At 42.6% G+C, this 25182-nt stretch overlaps 1 protein-coding gene across 3 annotated transcripts in view; it reads right to left on the bottom strand.

The window, feature by feature from the left end:
* The window catches only part of FKBP5 (FKBP prolyl isomerase 5), a 158821-nt gene that overhangs the window by 113237 nt on the left and 20402 nt on the right, over window positions 1-25182 (bottom strand). The window contains exon 1 of one of the 3 annotated variants that reach the window (XM_017522633.2): window positions 10743-10925. The exons of 1 other annotated variant lie outside the window; for it this stretch is intronic. The gene's annotated coding sequence lies outside the window, so the exon portion shown is untranslated. Of the gene's footprint in view, window positions 1-10742; window positions 10926-25182 lie in introns of those variants that run through there. One more of the 3 variants, XM_017522635.2, reaches the window with a different exon arrangement.

Raw genomic sequence — 25182 nt, 5'->3', positions numbered from 1 at the left:
AAAAAAAAAAAAAAAACAGAAAAACAAAACAACAACAACAAAAGAATACAAACAAAAAAAGAATAATGGAGTCATTAACAGCTAAAGAGGTAAGTCAGGAAGAGAAATGTTTGGCTGGAGGGAGTGGGGAGGGGTCATGTTGGCATACAACTGCTACAGAGATGGTATTTAAATATATTTCATTTCAAGACATAAGTGACTATTTAGACTTCAAGTTTAGACAGTGATGTAGGTTTGGGGCCTAAAAAAGGGGTGGCAGTTAAAGCACTGCAATGATGTTTTTAGAGAAAGAAAAGGCAACAGAAAAACATTTAGACAACTGCATTCCTCAGATATTACACTAACCTAACTTTCCAGATGTAAAGTACCTTATTCTACACATATAGAGTATTTGAACTAATTTATTCTAATAAAAAGCATAAAAATTAATCTTTTTCTTTTCCAGGCTATGAATTGACCAAAAAGAAGCTAAAGACAAAAAGTTTCATAATTACCATTTGTCCAAAGTCAATCTCTGAGCTAAAACAATGCTTTTTTATGTTTCTCTACTTATAACAAAACTTTAGGAAAAAACTCAGAAAAATTTGGTACACCAATACTGCCACTGTTTTATGATCTCTGTGAGAACTTAACAGTTTAAAAAAGCACACTAGCTGGACATGGTGGCGCATGCCTATAATCCCAACACTCTGGGAGGCCAAGGCAGGACAGCTTTAGCCCAGGATTTTAAGACCAGCCTGGGCAACATAGTGAGACTCTGGCTCTACAAAAAAAATTTGAAAATTAGCCAGTCATGGTGATGCATGCCTGTAGTCCCAGCTAATGTGGAGGCTGAGGTGGGAGGACTGCTTGTGCTTGGGAGGTCAAGGCTGCAGTGAGCTATGATTTTACTACTACACTTCAACCTGGGGAACAAGCAGGACTAGGACCCTGTTTCAAAAAAATAAAAATAAAAATAACCAAAATGGCAGTAATCAATGAATCTGGGGAATGGGTACATGGAGGTTCATTAAAGAATCTGGAGAGTGGGTATATGAAGCTTCATTACACTATTCTCTCCAGTTCTGTCTATGTGTGCAACTTTCATAATAAAAAGTCTAAAAAGGTCTACTTACAGACATTTTTTAAGTCCTATCCTCAGTTACGGCCAACCATTCAAAACAAAATTCTAGCAGATACTTTTTGAATAATGTTTTCTTCATTCTCAACAGATCAATTTAACACCATAGTGAAATGGACCATAAAAGGGGAAAAGCCCTCATCTGTCATTTCAGAGACACATGAACATGTTTATTACATGGAAAAAGTCAAGTCTCTTTATCCATGTTGACTGATATGAGACATCTGTTATTCTTCATAGAATTATGCTTTTGTTGAAAAATATATAGGTTAAATGACTAGAGAAAATGTGGTATATATGCACAATGGAATACTACTCAGCCATAAAAAGAAATGAAATAATGTCTTTTACAACAACTTTGATACAGCTGGAGGCCATTACTCTAAGTGAACTAACTCAGGAACGGAAAATCAAACACTCCATGTTCTCACTTGTAAGCAGGAGATAAACTAGAAGTACACAAAGGCATACAGAGTGATACAATGGACTTTGGAGATTCAGAAGAGGGTAGGGGAAACGGACAAAAAAACTACATATTGGGTACAATGTATATTACTCAGATAACGGATGCACTAAAATCTCAGAATTCACCACAATATAATTCATCCGTGCAACAAAAAACTACTTGTACTCCAAAAGCTGTTGAAATAAAAAAATATTAAATTTAAAAACTAATAAAAATAGGTCACATAAATGTATTATTTTCATTAGCAAAGGCAAAACAAATGTTTATCTTGAATGTCAATGATTAATTTGTTGAAGCATCTGGTTAGCCCTACAGTTACTTCAAACATCTTCCACTCCGCTAAATAACCAAAAAAACAACTTTCTAATGTAGATGGAAAAAAAACAAGATATTTTTTAAAAATGAACCAGGCCAGGCACAATGGCTCACACCTGCAGTCCTAACACTTTTGGAGGCCAAAGTGAGAGGATCACTTGAGCCAGGAGTTCAAGACCAACCTGAACAACATAGCAAGTCTCTGTCTCTACAATTTTTTTCCTTTAATTAGTCAGTCATGGTGGTGCATGCCTGTAGTCCCAGCCACTAAGGAGGCTGAGGGGGGAGAATCATTGGGGCCCAGGAGTTCCAGGCTGCAGTGAACTATTATCACATTACGGCACTCCAGGCTAGACAACAGAATTAGATCCTGTTTCAAAAGAAAAAGAAGAAAAGAACCAATATCCATTAATTATGCCTAATACTAAATTGTAATGAACACATACCAGAAAGTATATAAAATAATAAGTAGAGGAGGAAAGTTGAATTTTTTTAGCCATTATTGTTTAATTGTTAAATCAAATCACACTACTGAGGCTGTGGGAACATTAAAACTAGTAGACAATGATAGATTCACCACTCAGATTTACCACTTACCAACGATCAAGAATAGTTTAGTTTACAAACACCAATGTCTTTCCTGCCTATGAAAAATAGCACCACCCAAAACAACAAGCAGATTTGTATGCCTCCTCTTCTTTGTCTGGTAAGTTCTAGGATAGTAAAAACTGTTCATGTCTGTGTAACAGCTAGCACACTGTAGGTGTCCAACTCTTCTAACAGAAAACGGTCACCACTTCCAATTCCCAGAAAGGTATTGCTAGGTTTCAGTCACTTTCCCTAGGTGACATGTGTAGGATAACAAAACAAAGCGGGTTTTCCTCATAGGCAGTTCTACCTTGAATCATTTTCAGGATCCTGTTTTCTGTAACAGAGACATGTTGTCATGAGTCTCAAGTGAAAAGCAGTATAAATATATATACATGAAGACAAGACAGTCAACGACTTTCTCAACATTATTAAACCATTGGTTAATTCCTAAGAGTTATTTCACGTTTTTTAGATAACAAGATCTTCCTCATTTTCTTTTTTTTTTTTTTTTGAAGACAGTTTTGCTCTTGTTGCTCCCAGGCTAGAGTGCAATGGCGAGATCTCGGCTCACCATAACCTCCTCCTCTCAGGTGCAAGCAATTCTCCTGCCTCAGTCTCCTGAGTAGCTGAGCTGGGATTATAGGCATGGGCCACCATGCCTGGCTAATTTTGTATTTTAGTAGAGATGGGGCTTCCCCACATTGGTCAGCCTGGTCTTGAACTCCCGACCTCAGGTGATCCACCCACTTCAGCCTCTCAAAATTCTGGGATTACAGGCGTGAGTCACCAAGCCCAGTGATTATCCTCATTTTCAACAAATTTTTTAAGCTTTCTTTCCTTTACTAAAGTAAAATTTTACATACTATAAAATCTTAAGTTTGAATCAACATGTTTGAATAAATGTACATAACAATTGGCAAACCTGTATAAAGGTATACGGAAGTTCCTTGTACTAGTCTTGCAACTTTTGTGTAAGTTAAAAATTATATGAGAGCTTGTTTGGAGGTTCTAGCAGGGGAGCGCAGCTACTCGTATACCCTTGACCGAAGACTGGTCCTCCTCTATCGGGGATGGTGGCCCTCTTCGACCGAACTCGCAGCTTCGGGAGGGACGCATGTGGAGTGGTGAGGGAGGAAGGGGACACCCACGTAGCCAGCCAAATCAGCCAAATCAACCCTGGTGATCAATGGGGTGACAAGATGTCACAGCCAGATCGCCCTCACATTCTAAAAATTATATGAAAACAAAGTTACCCAAAAAGTATATAATTGAATTACCATCACTCAAGTCAAGCGACAGAATATTTCCATCACGTCCCTTAGAAATCACAGCCCCTACGAAGAGGCAACCACTGTCCTGATTTCTATCACTATATCTTAGTTTTGCCTGTTATTGTATTTTTCATAAATGGCATCATAAACACTTATACATACTCATCTGTGCCCGGCTTCTCTTGCTGTGAACAGTATTTCTGAGATTTATCAATGTTACTATGTGAATCAGTAGTTTATTTCTACTGTGAAAAAAGTTGCTATGAACCAACCATTGTGGGCATATACTTATTTTCTCTTGGTACAGTAAGATTTCATTGAAAAGAAAAGTTTTACATATAAATATGCCTGGGAAATAAGGCAGTATAGATACTGCTATAAATACATAAAACATATAGCAACTATATAGTTATATATAATGTAAAAAAGATACTTGATATTTACACATATCTGTGTAATATACACACACATACACAAGCCTGAATAATTCTAAGAAGTCCACCAGAAAGATATTTTAAAAGAATTTATGGCAGGGCGTGGTGGCTCACGCCTATAATCCCAGCACTTTGGGACTTGGTGGATCATGAGGTCAGGAGTTCAAGACCAGCCTGGCCAAGATGGTGAAATCCTATCTCTACTAAAAATACAAAAATTAGCTGGGCATGGTGGAGGGCGCCTGTAATCCCAGCTACTCAGGAGGCTGAGGTGGAGAATTGTTTGAACCCAAAAGGTAGAGGTTGTAATGAGCCGAGATTGTGCCACTGCACTCCAACCTGGGCGACAGAGCCAGACTCCGTCTAAAAAAAAAAATTAGCCAGGCATGGTGGTGCACACCTATAGTCTCAGCTACTCAGGAGGCTGAGGCAGGAGAATCACTTGAACCTGAGATGCAGAGGTTGCAGTGAGCCACGTTCGAGACACTGCACTCCAGCCTGGGCAACAGAGTGAGACTCCATCTCAAAATGAAAGAATGTATAAAGTTCATAGTGAAAGTAAATCTAAGATGGGAATGATGAACATCTAAATTTTTCTTAGTAATTTTATGTTTTAACCTAACAACAATTCAAAAGAGAAACAAGTATCTCTCCACGTAAATTACCTTGTCAGGTTTCAATAAAACACATTTTTCTCTTGAAACAAACATCTCCTCCAAGCTAGAACTTCAAAACAGTGTTACCATCCACTAGGCAATAATTTTTATGCTAGCAACAAAACCCAAAATGTGTGTTCAGAATACAAGACGGTTTTATTGTCTTGCTTTTTAAAAAAAGTTAAACATGGAAAAACTCAATTGGTTAATATCTAACATGGGTAAAGAACATTCCATGCTCATTCAGAGTACATTCTGATACAGACTCAATCTCTAGGACATTTTCTCCATTCCAAAAAGTAACCTATCGCATGCAGCATTATGTCTGTGATTGGGACATCTTGACTTTCAAATTCACTGTGCAATTTTCAGCTAACAATGGAGGAGGTTCTTTCGTTTCCAGAGATAGCAACATTGAGAAACAAATACAAATCTAACCTTTGAAAAGATCAATCTGAAATTTGCAACGCTGCTTTTTACATGAAATGGCCATTTTCTGGGGACTCCTCATTTATAACATCTATAAACTGCCAAAACTAAAACAGAATGCTACAAATGATTCTAGAAATTTACCACTGCCCACTTAGGATTTGCAACTGCAAAAGAGAAAAAACAACCCTCTTCCACTCTAATTTTTGTTCACCTCTTATTCTTCTTTCCAAAAAATGCACAATCTCAAAAAGATACAATTCAAACGTACATTTTTAAGCCAGGCATGTTGGCTTGAGCCTGGGATCCCAGCACTTTGGGAGGCTGAGGCAAGAGGATCACTTGAGCCCAAGAATTTGTGTGGAGGCTGCGGTTAGCCACCACAGTTCGGCCTGCATGATAGATCAAGACACAATCTCTTAAAAAAAAAAAAATACACACACACACACACACATGCACACACACACACACAATGTATGTATATATATGTATATATATATATCTTTTTTCATAAAAAGTATAAAAACATACATAAGCCAATCTCTTTAATAAGTCTATGTTATGTAGACTGGGCACGGTGGCTCACACCTGTAATCAACAATTTGGGAGGCCAAGGCAGGCAGATCACAAGGTCAGGAGATCAAGACCATCCTGGCCAAGATGGTGAAATCCCATCGCTACTAAAAATTAAAAAATTAGCTGGGCGTGGTGGCGCATCCATGTAGTCCCAGCTCCTCGGGAGGCTGAGCAGGGTCTCATTCTGTTGCCCAGGCTGGAGTACAATGGCTGATCACAGCTCACTGCAGCCTCAACCTCCCAGGCTCAAGTGAGCCTCCAATCTCAGCCTCCCAAATAGTTGAAACTACAGGTGCACTCCACCACACGTGGCTAATTTTTCTATTTTTGTAAAGGGGGTTTCGCCATGTTTCCCAGGCTGGTCTTGAATTCCTAGGCTCAAACAATCCACTCACCTTGGCCTCCCAAAGTTCTGGGATTACAGGTATGAGTCACTGCACCTCACCACCTTTTTCTAAGAAGAGAAACAGCCTTGATTAAGCCTTGATTTTGATAACAAAAATGACAGCAACTCCAAACAACTACAATCACAACTTTCAATATCTTTTGCCTGATTGTTTTACAGAACTAAAATAAAATATTCTTATTTTTTTTTAATATTTTGATTCCAGACCAAGGGTAAAAAACAAATACAACAAATATATAGACCCCACACTCCCTCTGGTGGACCTTCACTCTCATTAACCAAAGGTTTTCCCAAAAGGCTGTAAGCAGGCCCTGCACTATGACTCACACTTATAATCCCAGCACTTGAGGAGGCCAAGGCAGGAGGATCACTTGAGCTCAGGAGTTGGACACCAGCCTGGGCAACATAGTTAGACCTTGTCTCTACTAAAAATTAAGAATTTTTAAAATTAGCCAGTTGTGGTGATGGGTGCCTATAACCCCAGCTACTTGGGAGGCTGAGGTGGGAGAATCACTTGAGATCAAAGGTTGGGCAGGAGGATCTCTTGAGCCCAGGAGGTCTGCGGTGAGCCCACAATCACACCACAGCACTTCAGCCTGGGCAATAAAGCAAGACACTGACTCAAAAAAAAAAAAAAAAAAAAAAAAAAAAAAAAAAAAAAAAAAAAAAAAAAAAAAAAAAAAAAACCTAGAAGTAAATACTAAATTAAGCATAAAATGTAGGTTCTCATAACAAACTACTATAAGAAGTACAAATTATTTTGAGTAGAATTTTAGTGTTCTAAATATTGCTAAAATACTCTTATCAATCTGTTAGTAATGTAATAGTACATATGGCCCTACTGAAAATTATTTTAACCAGTTTTATTTGGCAGTACTGTATTTTACATAGTAAATAAACATCTCATTTGCAAATTAAATCACACTTAAGTGTTTATTGTTTTAAATCAATAGTTTTGTGACACACATACCGCCATCCACCCAGTCTCTACTGAATACAGATTTTCTTTTTTTTTTTTGAGACAGTCTCACTCTCACTCTGTAGATTTAATTTTTCTTTATGCTTTTGGGGATATGATGACAGGATTTTAAAATGCACTAAAATATACTGCAGAAAAATTCAGAAATATAAAATATTGAAAAAAATCTACTAATCAGCTAGGTTGGAAAGTTCAAATAGTTTCAGAATTACAAAATGCAGATTATTTAACTTAAACAGGAATTACAAAATTTAGTGTACTCAATATGTACAATATAGATTATTCTTTAGGAACTGTGGAAACTTAATTAAAGATCTTTAGAGGAATTCTTCATGCCAGGTACAAGTACATTACTGTTAAATAAAGCAATACGAGGCCAGGCTCAGTGGCTCATGCCTGTAATCCCAACACTTTGGGAGGCCAAGGCGGGTGGATCACCTATCAGGAGTTCAAAACCAGCCTGGCGATCATGGAGAAACCCCGTCTCTACTAAAAATACAAAAATTAGCTGGGCATGGTGGCGCACACCTGTAGTACCAGCTACTCAGGAGGCTGAGGCAGGAAAATCACTTGAACATGGAAGGGAAGGTTGCAGTCAGCCCAGATAGCACCCTTGCACTCCAGCCTGGGAAACAAGAGCAAAACTCCATCTCAAAANAAAAAAAAAAAAACAAACAAACAAACAAAAAAACACTACTACTGTCTTTAATAGTGCCGTTTGATCTGTCCTCAAAGTTAGCTGTTTTAATGTAAGTCCTTGTTTTCTGCAGCTTTATTTATTTAAAAATACTTACTACTACCTCCAAAACAGTTATACCTGAGGGTAAATGGCTTTAAACATTCCCAATGTTTATTGTGTGGATGTGAGAATTCAACTTATACTTAATTTTAAAACTGAAATTGTGGTTGATAATTTTATAATATCATCTATTACAAGTTAAAGTAGACAAAAATCAGTAATTAAAATATCTAAAAACTGATTTTTAAAATGGGCTTTTAAAGTTAATAAAGCTTTAACTTTTATAGTTAAAATACTAAAATATACTTATATGTAAATAAATTACGAAATATAACTTTATTGTATGTGGTATATATATACATCACCATAGAATAAACACAATAATTATAAATAGTATTTAATATATTCCTGTACACTAAAGAGCAATTACATAAATGATCAAAATAATAGCACTACAGTCTTATTCAGATCCTTACAACTATGTATATAGAATAAGCCCTCCATATACGAGGACGAGACATTGTTCAACGCATCTATCCACACTAAGCATCAAAAAGCCAACTTATCTTTTAACAGCAGTAACTTCTACAGGTATACAAACAGGATGTTCTTTCTTCTCCAGACTAATTCATCCTAAGCTGAGAAGCCTTTAGGAAACTAAACTGAACCCAAAATAGGCATTATTTTCCAAGAATAAACAGAAAACTAAAGATTAGTTGCCTAATTCAATATTTTAAGTTTCTCATGTTGAACTGATTAAAAGTGTGTTTTTAAAAAGCAATTCACACAAAATTCCCATAACTAAAAGAATTAAAGATTAAGAAATATATTTGTTTTGTTAAATGTTAGAAAGACAAAGGCCTCATAGCTTGTTTTGGAGAAATAAAACAATTTATAAAGACCATCTTTGATTTTTTTTAATGTAAAATAGTCACAATAATTGGTTAAAGAATTTATGGTTCAATGGAGAACTCTTATCAGCTATTAGCTAACTTTAATTACCTAGGCAAATAAGTAAAATGACCATTCAATGAATAATAAACCAGCATAATTAAGATTAGTTACTGTGTTCTTAACTTAAACTTCATCTCTGAAGTATAAATCCTACCTAATACAGATATTAGAAGACACATTAGAAGAAAAAACCTGAGTAAATCAAGTGTTTTTCACAAATAATGAGTATTAATAACCATCGTTTTAAAAATGTTATTTCTATAGAATCTCTAAATTGGTCAGGGCCATAACTGTAGATTGTCAGCAGAGGTCAGCTGGGGGAGAGACAAACAGAAAATGGTGAAGTGAAAGTATGACAATAAAAATTTCCCACCAGAGTAAGAATCTTTTCAAGTCGATTCTTGACTTTTGATTCAAACACCAAGAGAAGCAGCTGCCTTTAGAGAATTACTTTATAATTCCCTAAAGTAAAGACCCTTATGGGGGAGGTGGATAGAATCCCAGACTATTAAAAATACTTAACCAAAATATGCTTTAACTTTCCCCTTGTCCACAATCTAACAAAATGGGAAGACAATGAAAATAAACACTCCTGTCTACCCTCAGAGAGGCAAAGAAAGCTCCCATTCAGTACGAAGCCTTATTTCACTGGAAAACATACTCCTGAAAAGTAAATCCAAAACCACGAGCTCAAACTGCCTCATGCAGAATTTACTGAACGGCGGCCAAACGCTGTACACACTGTCCTGAACCACACTGAAGGGTATCTAGAGTTCTGCATCTCCGCTTACAACTTGAACCTTACTACGCTTTCGCCACCACTGCAGAGCCCGATTTTAAAAGCGAGACTATGACGTTCCTGCCGGCGCGTGGATCGAAGAAAGGCACTCTGCACCGTGACTCTCGAAGAGTCTTTTTGGCAATATTGGTTTTTGACTCTTATACGGTGACCGGCGCACCTTTTTGGGCGATCAATTGTGAGGCGGAAGGCGTTTTCACATCCTAGAACTGAAGAGCGTAAGGAGCCCGGGCACAGCGTTCAGCCGCTTGGGTCTGGCCCGGGAGTGACGCTGATCACCTGTTAGACGGCGCCGCGCGGACTCCTCCACGAGCGGCCGTCTGCGGCGCTGAGGTTCCCCGACGCTTGTCGGGGGCGGCAGGTGAAGGCGGGGACCGCCCGTTCACACCCGGAGCGCGGCTACCCCAACACCTTCCCCTGCACGGCCCCGCCAGGTGGGCAAGTCCGCCCCGCGCCCGCGGCGTCCTGGCGCTCGGCTCGCCCCGGGGTCCGGTTGTCCCGGCGCCCGGGACCGAAGACGAAGTTTGGCTCCCGCCCGCAGCGGTGCCGGCTCGGGTGCTGCCCCGCTCTCCGAGGGTCCCGCCGCCAGTCCCGGGCGAGCCGGGGGCCGGAGACCAGAGGCGGCGCGGGACCTGTGATCCCCGGCGGGAAACAAAAGCTCAGTGAAGACGAGCGGGCGCGACCGGCCTCGCATCCGCCGGGAGAGCGCGGCGGGGGCGGGGAGCGGCGCCCGCGGCCACCCCGCTCCGCGCCTCCCGCCGGGAGTACCGGCCCCGCGGCCCCGGGGGCGCGGCGAGGGGCGCCGCAGTGGGGCCAGGGCCTCCCGTGCGCTCCCCTCGAGGCTTCCCGGCCCTGCTTCCCCAGACACGCGGCTCCTGGGCTGCGAAGCCGCGTGGGGGTGGGAGCTGAGGCGGCGAGTGCGGCCGCGGCGGGACCGGGAAGGACGGCGTTCGGCTCCCGGGGCGCCGCGGCCGGCCGCCCCATTCCCGCGGCCATGGCGCCGGTACCTGTCGCCGCGGGGGCTCGCCGACTCCGTCACTCTCTGCCTCGCTCGCGCGCCGCGCACCCTTCTGCCCGCCCAGCAGGCCTCCCGCGCGCCGGACACCGCCGCCTGAGACTGGCAGCGCCCGCGAGCGGGCCCGAATCCCCCGGGCAGCGCCCGGCCCCGTCCCGCCCCCGCCGGCCGCAGGACCCGCCTTCCATAGGGCCCCGGGGCTGTCAGTCCGCCCCCAAAAGGCGCGCGGGCTGTCGATCCGCCTGTCCGGATTGGTGGCCGCGCGCCGTCCATGCAAATGAGGCCCCGCCCCCATTCGTTGGCTTCTCCGCCTCCCCCCGCCAGCCCACGTGTCTGGCCCTTGCCCTTTGTGGGGGCCATAGAGAAGGGATGGTGGAAACCGACACCCCCTCACAACATCTCTTACCTCCCGAGAAATTAATGCCTAAGCAAGGTAGTTGACTTCCCGTCTGTATCGTGTCTCTGAAGGCACTGCCCCTTCTATGTGTCCACAGGGCCTACTCAGAGGCTGGAGAGGGGCAGGCCAGGCTGTTTGGATTAAGTCAACTGGCCAGGTTAGCCGTAGGAAGCCACCCCAAGAAGTCAAAGATGCCCAGTCAGGTCTGGGGAAATCCCACCTCGAGAAACAGTTTAGCAGATATCACCTCCCTCTGGACACCCAGTGACCATAACAACCATACTTTCTCTTGGCTTGCTACCTTTCAAGCAGGAGATCCCAGGCGATTAAAACAAGAAGAGGCCTTAAAAACGGCTGAGTTCGGCGGGCGCGGTGGCCTATAATCCCAGCTTTGAGAGGCCGAAGTGGGCAGATCACGAGGTCAAGAGATCAAGAGAATCCTGGCCAACATGGTGAAACCCCGTCTCTACTAAAAATACAAAAATTGGCTGGGCGTGGTGGCGCACACCTGCAGTCCTAGCTACCTGGGAGATTGAACCAGGAGAATCGCTTGAATCTGGGAGGCGGAGGTTGCAGTGAGCCCATATTACACCACTGCACTCCAGCCTGGCGACAGAGCAAGACTCCCATCTCAAACACACTGACACACACGCGCACGCACAAAACGGCTGAGTTCTTCGGCCAACTCCAAAAGCAAAAGCAACTTCAGGACAGACCTACTTTCCTCCAGCCAGATGGCTACCTCTGAGTCGCTCCCATAGAGATGCAGGAGCTGCGCCTGGGCCTTAGGGAATCTAACTCAACTCTCTCATTTTAGAGGAAACAGAAACCTAATATCCCATAGCTAGTTACCCATGGGACCTAATAGTTACCTATGGAAACCTAATGTCTCATAGCCAGATTAGAACTCATGTCTTCTGGCTCCAAACCTGTTCTCTTTGCACTATACTGCATCCAAATATTTATGAAGAGCCTCTTCTACAAATCTCCATGCGGCCTTCAAGAGATGATGTCTGCAGAAAAGATAAATAAAGCCAACACTGAAACCGCCTCAAGAACAGGGGCTCTGTCTCAGTCATTTGTCTATTCTCAGTGCCTAGAAGCTTCCCTGTTTTCCAGCTGCCAGGGAGAGTCACTGAAACAACTTATTCGTTCATTAACGCAGAAAAACAAAGTTGATCAAAATTCCTCCACATACTAACACCAATTGATTAAGCATCTACTGTGCTTAATAACAGTACATATTAAGCTCTATGCTCTGTGCAGGGTATATATGACCCAATCCTCAAGGGCTTCAGCCTAGGAGACAGTGACATACACATAACAAGTCAGTTCTCCTCTTGTTACAGGGGTTGTGGCAGATGTCTGCATAGGGCACAGCGGGAGTCCCCAAGGAAAGAGGAATCAGCTCTTCTTCTAGGAGAGGCAGGGAAGGCTTCATTGAAGAGGTTACCTGACAGTAGAGCTGAATCTTAGAAGATGAAGTAGGTGTTTGCCAGACAGAGGGGTGTGGACAAGGAGGAAAGGGACTCCCAGGCGGGAAGGGATGGCATGAGCAAAAAGCATGCAGACCTGGAAAATCCTAATAATTGAGGGAAGAGTGAGGAGCAGTGTGGGCAAATCTGCAGAGGGCTGTGTGGACGTGTCACATGTCTGGGACCAGGCTCTTCCAGGAGGAAGACAGAAAGGCAGGAGAGGCTGCCAGGCTGTGTTGTAATACACCGCAGCAACAACAACAGGCCCTGTAGATACAGCTACAGGCTTCTTTTTTCTAGGCCAGAGTCTGTGGAGAACAGTCAGTTCCACAGTTCCAATGGCAGCCTGGCTAGCCCCACCCACTCTCCCAGAAAACCACTCTGGTCACTGCACTTGCCTTCCTTGGCATTTGGAAACACTTGTGCTTGCGTTTTCCCTAAACATTGCTGTCCTTCAGAATTCAAAGATGATGTGGGCTATGGCTGCAGACACCTGGGTGTGGGATAAGCAGCCCTTTCCTAAGGCACAGAGTGGTTCTTTGCAGGGCCTGTTGCTAAGGCCAGCTCCATGAATGTGTGACCCATGCAGTACACAGGGCCCTGTACTTAGAAGAGCCCTGTGCTTGGTTTAATGCTCTGCTGCTGCCATCTTGAAATTCATAGTACTTCCTCAACAAAGGGCCCTGCATTCTCATTTTTCACTGGGCCTCACAAATTATGTGGCCAGTCCTGCTTGTCACTGGTAGTGACCCTGGGTATGCTTGAGGAACTGCTCAAACCTCATCTCATTTAAAAAGCACTTGGCATTCACCAGACTTGTTCACATGCATTTTATCACTTGATTCTCTTTTTCTTTCTTTCTTTCCTTTTTTTTTTTTTTTTTCCAGAGATGAGGTCTCACTCTATTGCCCAGGCTGGTCTCCAACTCCTGGGCTCAAGAGATCCTCTGACCTCAGCCTCCTAAAGTGTCAAGTTTATAGGTGTGAGCCACCCTGCCCGGACTTATCACTTGATTCTCACAATGGAGTAGGCCGGTATGACTCTTTATTCTCATTTATTACTTAAGAAAATTGAAGTTTGGCAACTGTTTCCAGGTGGCACAGCTAGGAAGTAGCAGAGCTTGTACTTGAACTCAGCCCAGGCAAGCCCTGCTCCACTTATTATCAAGCTACCTCCATCTTGGTTTCCGAATCCTTTTAAAGGAAGCTTTGTACACTAAGGTTTTTAAGAGTCAGAATGCATGGTAGAGTTGATACCTATCATTTCATGGCTGCCTAACACCTTTTGAATAGTTTTTCATTCGTTTTTAACAATTCTCAGCCATTATATGTTCAAATACTGTTTCTGTCCTTTTTCTTCTTTCTTTCTGGGGCTCCAATTGAAACACATTCAATCTTCTTACTTTATCCTTTTCTTCTGTATTTTCTCTCTTCTCCTTCCATGGTTTGTCCTAATAAGTTTCTTCTATTTTCAGCTCATTCTCTTTTCAGCTTAAAAAAAAAAGTCTCCTCTTAAACCCAACTACTGAGTTCCATGTACTTACTCTATTCTTTAGGTCTAGAATGAATTTCTATTTGGTTCTCTTTCTTGCTTGCTTTTTTTTTCTCTCTTTCTTTCTCTCTCTCTCTCTCTCTCTTTCTTTTTTGTTTTGAGACAAGAGTCTTGCTCTGTCACACAGGCTGGAATGCAAGGGCAAGATCTCAGCTCACTGCAACCTCTACCTCCCAGGTTCAAGCGATTCTCCTGCCTCAGCCTCCCCAGTAGCTGGGATTACAGGCACGTATATCACGCCCAGTTAATTTTGGTATTTTTAGTAGAGACACGGTTTCGCCATGTTGGCCAGGCTGGTCTTGAACTCCTCACCTCAAGTGATCCACCTGCCTTGGCCTCCCAAAGTGCTGGGATTACAGGTGTGAGCCACCGCACCCGGCCTCTATTTGGTTCTTTCTCAAATCTGCTATGCCAATTCATGTAGCTCTCAGTCCCCTGTTATAATTTTCAGGCTTGTCTTTTCCCTCCTTAAACATAGTGTCATTGTTTTATCGTCTATAACTGATAATTCCAACCTGGAGTTCCTATGAGTCTGCTTCCACTGTCAGATTTTGGATTTGCTTTTTACTCAAAAAAAAAAAAAAAAATAGAGATAGAGTCTCTTTATGTTGCCCAGGTGGGTCTCAAACTCCGGGGCTCAAGGGATCCTCCTATCTTGGCCTCCCAGAGTGCAGAGATTACAGGCATGAGCCATGCACCCAACCAGTTTTTATTTTTGTTTTCATTTTCAAGACAAGGTCTCACTCAGTCACTGAGGCTGCAGTGCAGTGGTGTGATCATGGCTCCCTGCAGCCTTGACCACCTAGGCTCAAGTGATTCTCCCACTTCAGCCCCCCAAGTAACTGGGACTACAGGTGTGCACCACCATGTCTGGTTAATATTTTTTATTTGTAGAGGTGGGGGTTTCACTACTTGCAGAGGCCAGGCTGGTCTCGAACTCCTGGCTTCAAGTGATCCTCTCGCGTCGGCCTTCCAAAGTGCTGGGATTACCGGTGTGAGCCGCCAGTCTTTGCCCCATTGTTCAGTTTTTACTGATTCTTTCTCATGTCACCACAGACCTGGTTGTGTTTTGGACATCGTATTTTTAAAAAAATCATTTTAATTAACAATAATTATACCGTCCTCTGGAAAAGATTTCCATTGGCTTCTACCAGGATTTGGGACACTGGCAGTCTGGGATCATCTTAACTCAATTTCAGGGCTCCAGATTTTCTGAGCCACCCAGTGACTTGAAGCTGGACTGCAGCCTGTAGAAGGGTTTGGTTTGATTGGTTGGTTGGTTGGTTCCCCTTTACTCAATTTGGGGTCCCAGTTTAAGATTGAAAGTTTGTTTAGTTATATATTGTTGCATAGCAAACTACTCCAGAATTTAGTGGCTTAAAACAGATGTCCAGCTAACTTTTTTTTAAAGATCAGATAGTATATATGTTAGACTTGCAAGCGTCATGGTTTTTGTCACAATCACTCAAGCCTATCATTATAGCACAAAGCAGCCATAGATAATAGATAAGCAAATGCACGTCTGTGTCCCAATAAAACTTTACGAAAACAGGCAGCCACCTTCAACCTGATAAAGGGCATCTGTGAGAAACCCTCAGCCAACACCATACTTACTGGTGAGAGGACGGATGCTTTCCCCAGGAAATAAGACAAGGGTAAGAGAAGAATGTCAATTCCAGCCACTTCTATTTATTTTTGTTTTGTTTTGTTTGAGACAGAGTCTCACTCTGTCACTCAGGCTGGAGTGCTTGATCTCAGGCTTGATCTCAGCTCACTGCAGCCTCTGCCTTCTGGGTTTAAGTGATTCTCATGCCTCAGCCTCCCAAGTAGCTCGAAATACAGGTGCATGCCACAACGCATGACTAATTTTCCGTATTTTTAGTATAGACAGGATTTCACCATGTTGGCCAGGCAGGTCTCGAACTCCTAACCTCAAGTGATCCACCTGCCTTAGCCTCCCAAAGTGCTGGGATTACAGGCATGAATCACCACATGCAGCCATTCCAACCAATTCTATTTAATATTATACTAGAGGTTCTATCCAGGGCAATTAGGCGAGAAATACAAGTTAAAGGAATCCAACTAGAAAGGAAGACATAAAAATATCTCTTCACAGACACACGATGTTGTATGTAGAAAATCTTAAGGAATCTACTAAAAAAGTATTAGAACTAACAATTTCAGCAAGGTTGCAAGATAAATAACAAAAATCAATTGTATTTCTATATACTTTCAATGAGCAATCCAAAGGTAAAATTAAGAAAACAATTTCATTTATGATAGCATCAAAAAGAATAAAATCCATCTTATTGGAACACATTTAACGAAAGTAGTATAAACTTAGAAAATGACAAACATTGTTGAAAGAAATTAAAGACAGTCCTTTTTTTTTTTTTTTTTTTTGCGACAAAGTTTCACTCTTGTTGCCCAGGCTGGAGTGCAATGGCATGATCTCGGCTCACCGCAACCTCCGCCTCCATGTTCAAGCGATTCTCCTGCCTCAGCCTCCCAAGTAGCTGAGATTACAGGCATGCGCCACCATGCCCAGATAATTTGTATTTTTAGTAGAGACAGGTTTTCTCCATGTTGGTTAGGCTGGTCTCGAACTCCTGACCTCAGGTGATCTGCCCGCCTCGGCCTCCCGAAGTGCTGGGATTACAGGGGTGAGCCACCACTCCCGGCCCAAAGATGGTCTTTAATGGAATGTATGCAGAGGTTTTTTAAAAAGTAAATTAAAGACCATCTAAATAATTAGAAAAACTGGCCAGGCATGTTGGCTCATGCCTGTAATCCCAGCCCTGTGGGAGGCCAAGGTGGGAGGATCTCTTGAGTCCAGGAGTTCAAGACCAGCCTTGACAACATGGCAAGACCCTGGCTCTACAAAAAATACAAAAATTAGCCTGGCATGGTGGCATGCACCTGTAGTCCCAGTTACTCGGGAGCTGAGGTGGGAGGATTGCTTAAGCCCAGAAGTTGGAGGCTGCAGTAAACTGAGATCATGCCACTGCACTTCAGCCTGGGCAACAGAGCCAGACTCTGTTTTAAAAAAAAAAAAAAAAATTGGAAAAAATCCTATGTTTATGGTTTGTAAAACTTAATATTGTTAAAAATGCCAATTCTTTCCAAATTGATCTTTTGACATAATGCAATCCCCATCAGAATCTGAGATGACTATTTTATAGAAACTGACGAGCTGATTTTAAAATGTATATGGAATTGCATTAGGCCAAGAATAGCCAAAACGATCTTTAGAAAGAAAAACAAAGTAGGAGGGTTCCTATTTCCTGATTTCAAAACTTACTGCAAAATAGCAATAATCAACTCAGGGTGATACTGGCACAAGGATAGACTGATAGAGAAATGGAATAGAATTGAAAGTCCAGAAATAATCTCATTCATCTATGGTCAACTGATTTTTGACAAAGGCGCCAAGCACTGGTGAGAATATGGAGAAACCAGAATTTTCATGCATTGCTGGTGGGAATGTAAAACAGTACAGCCTCTGTGGAAAACAGTTTGGCAATCCTAAAATGTTCAATATAGAATTACCATGTGTTCCAGTAATTCCACTCATAGGCATTTATCCAAAAGAATTAAAAGCAGGAACTCAAACAGATACTTGGATACCAATGGATATATCAGCATTATTCATAACAGCCAAAAGGTGGACACAACCCAAATGTCTAACAACTAATGAATGGATAAACAAAATGTGGTATATCCACACAATGGAACATTATTTGGCCATAAAAAAAAATGAAGTGCTAATAGATGCTACCTTGAAATATATGAACTTTGAAAACATAATGAATGAAAGCAATCAATCACAAAATCGCTTACTATATGATTACATTCACGTGGAATGTCCAAAACAGAGGACAAAGGAGATAATACATAATTTCTTAGGGCTGGGGGGGTAGGAGAAGGGAGGATGGGAAGGTGATAGGTAAAGGATACAGGATTTCTTGTTGAAAAATTATTATAAAGTGGACCACAGTGATGGCTGCACACATATGTGAATATACTAAAAACCATTGTGCTGTACACTTTAAGTGGGTAAACTGTATGGTATGTGCCTTATATCTCAATAAAGCTGTTAATAAAAATAAAAGAACAAATAGCCAGCCATGGGTCTCATAGTTTGCTTACTCCTGGCTTAAAATAACAACTATCATATTTACTCACTGTTATTTGTCCGTTCTCACATTGGCTATAAACAAACATAGCCAATGTGAGAACAGACAAATAACAGTGAGTAAATATGATAGACTGGGTAATTTATCAAGAAAAGACATGGCCAGGCGTGGTGGCTCACCCCTATAATCCCAGCACTTTGGGAGGCCGAGGCGGTGGATCATCTGATGTCAGGAGTTCGAGACCAGCCTGATCAACATGGTAAAACCCTGTCTCTACTAAAAATACAGGATTAGCTGGGCATGGTGGTACATGCTTATAATCACAGCTACTCAGGAGGCTGAAGCAGGAGAATTGCTTGAACCTGGGAGGTGGAGGTTGCAGTGAGCAGAGATTGTGCCATTGCACTCCAACCTGGGCAAGAAGAGTGAAATTCCATCTCAAAATAAAATAAAACTGGGTGCAGCGACTCACACCTGTAATCCCAGCACTTTGGGAGGCCAAGGCAGGCAGATCACCTGAGGTCAGGAGTTTGAGCCCAGCCTATGGTGAAACCCTATCTCTACCAAAAATTCAAAAATTCAAAAATTAGCTGGGCAAGTTGGCGGGAGCCTGTAATCCCAGCTACTCAGGAGGCTGAGGCAGGAGAATCCCTTAAACCCAGGAGGCAGAGGTTGCAGTGAGCTGAGATTGTGCCATTGCACTCCAGCCTGTGACAAAGTAAGACTCCGTCTCAAAATAAATAAATAAATAAATACATACATACATACATACATAGAAAAACAGAAGAGGTTTAATTGGCTCGTGGTTCTGCAGTCTATACAGGGAGCATGGCAATTTCTGCTTCTGCTTCCAATCATGACAGAAGGCAAAAGGGGAATAAGGCCTCTCACATGGCAGGAGCAAGACAGAGAGGTAGCGGGGAGGTGCCACAGCTTTTTAAACAGCCAGATCTCACGAGAACTCACCCACTATCACAAGAACAGCACCAAGCGGATGGTGCTAAACCATGCATGAGAAATCCACCACCATGAGCCCATCACCTCCCACCAGGCCCCACCTATTAACATTGGGGATTACAGTTCAACACGAGATTTGGTGGGAACACAGATCCAAACCGCATCATTTGCTCATGATCCTGCAATTTGGACAGAATTCAGCAGGGACAACTAGTCTCTAGTCTATGTGGCAAGGGTGGGGCAGCTTGAACAGGGCTGAATGATCCACTTCCAAAATGGCCTTACATGGAAGGCAAGTAGGACCCTAGCTGTGATGCTGGCAAGGTTCTTCAGCTCTTCTCCACATGGGCTCTCCATGAAGCTAGGTTGGGTTTCTCACAGCGTGTTTGTCTCAAGGTGATCAGACTTCTGAACGTGGTATCTGGCTTCCCCCACAGAGCAGATATGGAAATTGTCTGGCCTTCTTAAGGTTTATACCTGTAACTGACATAGCATCACTTCTACCACATTCTCTTGGTGAAAGCAGGTTATAGCTCAGTCCAGGTTCAAGGGGAGGGAACTAACAACGGTGTGAATACATGGTTCTCTGGAGACCACCAAAGTACTCTCTATCACAGTCCACCTGCTGTCTCCTAATGATTCACCGGCTGTTATATGTACAATACACTTACTGCCCCGTAAGTCCCCCGTGAAGTCTCACCCCATTCATGTGCCAGTATTGAGCTTGCAGTCCATACTTTCCTCATCTAAATCAAGGCCAGGTATAAATGAGGCTTCTCAATTGATGCTCCTCTCAGTCTGAAGACCTTTGAACTAAAGAGACAAGTTATCCACTCCCTATACACAATGGTGAGGCCAGGAAGGGAAAATCATAATTGGCATTCTCACTGAAAAGGAGGAAATGGGCCGGGCACAGTGGCTCATGCCTGTGACCCTATCACTTTGGGAGGCTGATGCAGGTGGATCACCTGAGGTCAGGAGTTCAAGACCAGCCTGACTAGCATGGCAAAACCTCATCTCTACTAAAATTACAAAAATTAGCCAGTTGTTGTGGCCTATGCCTGTAATTCCAGCTACTTGGGAGGCTGAGGCAAGAGAATCCCTTGAACACAGGAGGCAGAGATTGTAGTGAGCTGAGATCACGCCACTGCACTCCAGTCTGGGCGACAGAGTAAGACTCAGTCTAATAAAAAAATTTTTTAAAAAATGCAACTACCCTGAAGAACTGGGACCTAATTAAGGAATTATGTCCAACTGGATTTCAGAATTGCTACAGACCTGTGGCTGCTATGTGCCTGCCATTTCCTCCTTTTTATTTTATGTTTTTTTTAGACAGAGTCTCTCTCTGTCACCCAGGCTAGAGTGCAGTGGCACCATCTCGGCTCACTGCAATCTCTGCCTCTTGGGTTCAAGCGATTCTCCTGCCTCAGCCTCCAGAGTAGCTGGGACTACCGGCATGCGCCACCATGCCCGGCTAATTTTTGTATGAAGCCGTCTTTTTTTTTTTTTTTCTGGTTGAAGCTGCCTTCTTAAGGCTTAAGCCAGAGTGGCACAACATCATTACCACTATATTCTATTAATTAAAGCAGGTCACAGGCCAGGGGCAATGGGTCATGCCTGTAATGCCAGCACGAGGCAGGTGGATCACAAGGTCAGGAGACTGAGACCATCTGGCCAAGATGGTGTAACCCCATCTCTACTAAAATACAAAAAATTAGCCTGGCGTGGTGGCACGCGCCTGTAGTCCCAGCTACTTGGGAGGCTGAGGCACGGCAACTGCTTGAACCCAGGAGGCGGAGATTGCAGTGAGCTGAGGTTGCGCCACTGCACTCCAGCCTGGCAACAGAACAAGACTCTCTCTCAAAAAAAAAAAAAAAAAAAAAAAAAAAAAAAGCAGTCACAGGGCAGCCCAGAATCAAGGGATATGCAGGGTATGAATAGCCATAGCCATGGCTCAGTCTACCACAAGAGTAATTTGTCAGGGTGTCCAACCTTGGTAGGCCCTGAACTCCAAATTCATACCCTTAATCCCAAGAAGCTTTCAAAGATATAGCTCAGCCTCTTTGATGGCTCCTTCAGGCTGGCAAATGCCCTTGGGCAAAAGCAGGCCCAAGTGCTGGCCTCACCTCTCTGGTAGAGTCACCACATTTAACAAATAAAAAACGCCGGGCACAGTGGCTCACGCCTGCAATAATCCTGGCACTTTTGGAGGCCAAGGTGGACGGATCACCTGAGGTCAGGAGTTCAAGACCAGCCTGACAAACATGGTGAAACCCCATCTCTACTAAAAATACAAAAAATTAGCTGGACATAGTGATGCATGCCTATAATCCCAGCTACTCGGGAGGCTGAGGCAGGAGCATCGCTTGAACCCAGGAGGCAGAGGTTGCAGTGAGCTGAGAGTGAGCCACTACACTCCAGCCTAGGCAACAGAGCAAGACTCTGTCTAAAACATTAATTAATTAGGGGCCGGACATGGTGGCTCACGCCTGTAATCCAGCACTTCGGAAGGCTGAGGCAGGCAGATCACCTGGGGTCAGGAGTTTGAGACCAGCCTGACCAACATGGTGAAATCCCATCTCTACTAAAAATACAAAAATTAGCCAGGTATGGTGGCGTATGCCTGTACTCCCAGCTACTTGGGAGGCTAAGGCAGGAGAATCGCTTGAACCCAGGTGGTGGAGGTTGCGATGAGCCGAGTTTGTGCCATTGCACTCCAGCCTAGGCAGCAAGAGAGAAAATCCGTCTCAAAAAAAAATTTATTAGTTAGTAATTAACTAGTTAATTAAAAAAATTAAAAATAGGTTGTCCAGTTAAATTTTTATTTCAGATAAGCCACAAATACTTTTTTTAGTGTTAAGTATATCCCAAATATTACAGGAATATAATTTGCATATGAAAAAAGTATTCATTGTTTACCTGAAATTCAAATTTAACTGGGACACACACTGGAAAATTATCCATTATCTGAAATTCAGATAAGAATTTAACTGGGAGTGCTGTGTTTTTGTTTGATTTTGTTTGTTTGTTTCTTGAGACAGGGCCTCACTCTGTTGCAAAGCTACAGTGCAGTTGTGCAATCTTCTTAGCTCATTGCAGCTTCAACTTCTCATGTTTAAGCAATCCTCCCACCTCAGCCTCCTGAGTACCTGGGACGACAGATGTGCAGCACCATGCCCCATTAATTTTGCTTATTTTTTGTAGCGACAAGGTGTCACTATGTTGCCCAGGCTGGTCTTGAACTCCTGGGCTCAAGCACACCTCCCACCTCAGCCTCCAAAGTGTTGGGAATACAGAAGTGAGCCACCACACCTGGCCAGGAAAGATATATTTTTTAAAAAAAAAAAAAAAAAAAGGAAAAGAAATACATAAGAGGATACTGAACCTCATTCATAATGTAATGAAAATTATGCAATTTAATATAATGATATGCCATTTTTATCTACTAGATTATATAAAAGTTTGATAATATACAATATAGATAAGGATGTGGGAAATAGGGCAAAGCCATTTTTGTTTGAGGGAGTGAAGATTGTGTAACCTCCCTTGGCAGAGGATTTAACAATGTTTATCAAATTTTAAAACCCACATACTCGATGACCTCACATTCCACTTCCGGGAATTCATTCTATAGCTATACTCCTACATGTCAGCCAAACTATACAACAATGTTCTCTGTGGTATTTGTAACAGCAAGAAACTTAAAGGTAATTTGATCATCAGTAGCAGGAGACTGTTTTACTAAATCATGGCTTTGTCATTCAACATATGTAACAATTTCTTTTTATTTTTATTTTCTTTTTTTTTTTTTGAGACAGAGTCTTTCACTGTTGCCCAAGCTGGAGTGCAATGGTATGATCTCGGTTCACTGCAACCTCTGCCTCCCAGGTTCAAGCGATTCTCCTTACCTCAGCCTCCCAGATAGCTGGGATTACAGGCACCCACCACCACGCCTGGCTAATTTTTTTGTATTTTTATTAGAGATGGAATTTCACTATGTTGGCCAGGCTTGTCTCAAACTTCTGACCTGGTGATCCACCCACTTTTGCCTCCCAGAGTGCTGGGATTACAGGCGTGAGCCACTGTGCCCGGCCTCATATGCAACAATTTAAAATATGATATGTATCTATGTACTTACATGGAAACATCCATAAAATATATCAGGTGAAAAAACAAAGCATAGAACAGAGTATCATAGATGCTCCCACTTCTACTTTTGAAAAATTATATATGTATAGTTAAATGTAATTAAAGTTCCAATGGAACTTTATAGAAAGATATGCAAGAAACTCATAATGGTAGTTATGCCTGAGGGTATGGGACTGGGAATCTAGGGTAGGAAGAAGGTCTAGGTTTTATTGCATTTCTCTTTATATTGTTTTAGTGTTTTCTCAGATACTTGAACTACTTTCAAAATTTAGATCACTGGTAAGTATGAAAAAACTTTTGACCTAACTTGTTTTTTTAACTTTTATTTTAGGTTCAGAGGTACACGTGCAGGTTTGTAATATAGGTGAATTCGTGTTAAGGGAGTTTGTTGTACAGATTATTTTGTCACCCAGGTACTAAGCCTAGTACCCCATAGTTATTTTTTCTGATCCTCTCCCTTCTCTCTCCTCCCACCTCCACCCTCAAGTAAGCCCCAGAATCTGTTGTTCCCTTCTTTGTGTCCATGTGATTTCATCATTTAGCTCCTACTTATAAGTGAGAACATGTGGTATTTGGTTTTCTGTTCCTGTGTTAGTTTGCTAAGGAAAATGGCCTCCAGCACCATCCATGTTCAGGCTAAGGACATGATCTCATGACTTCTGACCTAACTTGTGGTAAAAGAAATGTAAACCAAGACCATGTTATACCTGTCAGAAAGATATATCACTTTCTCCTTGAAAGACTGCTAACGTTTTCTAATACAGTGGGTCCGTCAAGGCGTGGGAAAATATTGGTAAGAGCAAAGATTGATGAAACTTCTTCAGAGGAAAATTTGGCAATAACACAGTCTTTGACCTAATACTTCCACTTCTAGGAATTTTTCCTACAGAAATAGTATCATCTATGCCAAGGAAGTAGGTAGATATAAAGATCTAGTTCCTTGCAGCATCATTTGTAATGAGTATAAATAACTTAAGCTCTGTCAATTGGTTAAATAAATAATGGTACATTTGTACATGGAATTCTTTTTCTTGAGACAGTGTCTCCCTCTGTCACCCAGGCTGGAGTGCAGTGACGTGATCTCAGTTCACTGCAACCTCCGCCTCCCAGGTTCAAGCGATTCTCTTGCCAGCCTTCCTAGTAGCTGGGACTACTACTAGGAAGGCATGCTCCACCACACCTGGCTAATTTTTATTTATGTAGTAGAAATGGGGTTTCACCATGTTGGCTAGGCTGGTCTCAAACTCCTGACCTCAGGTGATCCACCCACCTTGGCCTCCCAAAGTGCTAGGATTACAGGCATGAGCCACCACGCCTGGCCTTGTACAATGGAATTCTATGTATGATTTTTTTTTTTAATGAGGCAAATCTATGTATACTTGTAACAGGATTGTTAGTTGTGCCCCAATATCCATTCTCCTCCTTCTGATTTTTGAGCTGGGTACATGGCTATTTGGAATAAAAAATAAATTTCCAGGCTGGGTGCGGTGGCTCACACCTGTAATCCCAGCACTTTGGGAGGCCTAGGTGGGCAGATTGCCTGAGGTTGGGAGTTCAAGACCAGGCTGACCAATATGGAGAAACCCTATCTCCACTAAAAATACAAAAAATGAGCCAGGCAAGGAGGCGCAAATGCCTGTAATCCCAGCTACTTGAAAGGCTGAGGCAGGAGAATCGCTTGAACCTGGGAGGCAGAGTTTGCAGTGAGCCAATATCGTGCCATTGCACTCCAGCCTGGGAAACAAGAGTGAGACTGTCTCAAAAAAA

This window comes from Cebus imitator, unplaced genomic scaffold (assembly GCF_001604975.1).
Source record: "Cebus imitator isolate Cc_AM_T3 unplaced genomic scaffold, Cebus_imitator-1.0 Scaffold24, whole genome shotgun sequence".
Lineage (NCBI taxonomy): Eukaryota > Metazoa > Chordata > Mammalia > Primates > Cebidae > Cebus > Cebus imitator.
This window is presented reverse-complemented; position numbering and strand designations above follow the sequence as displayed.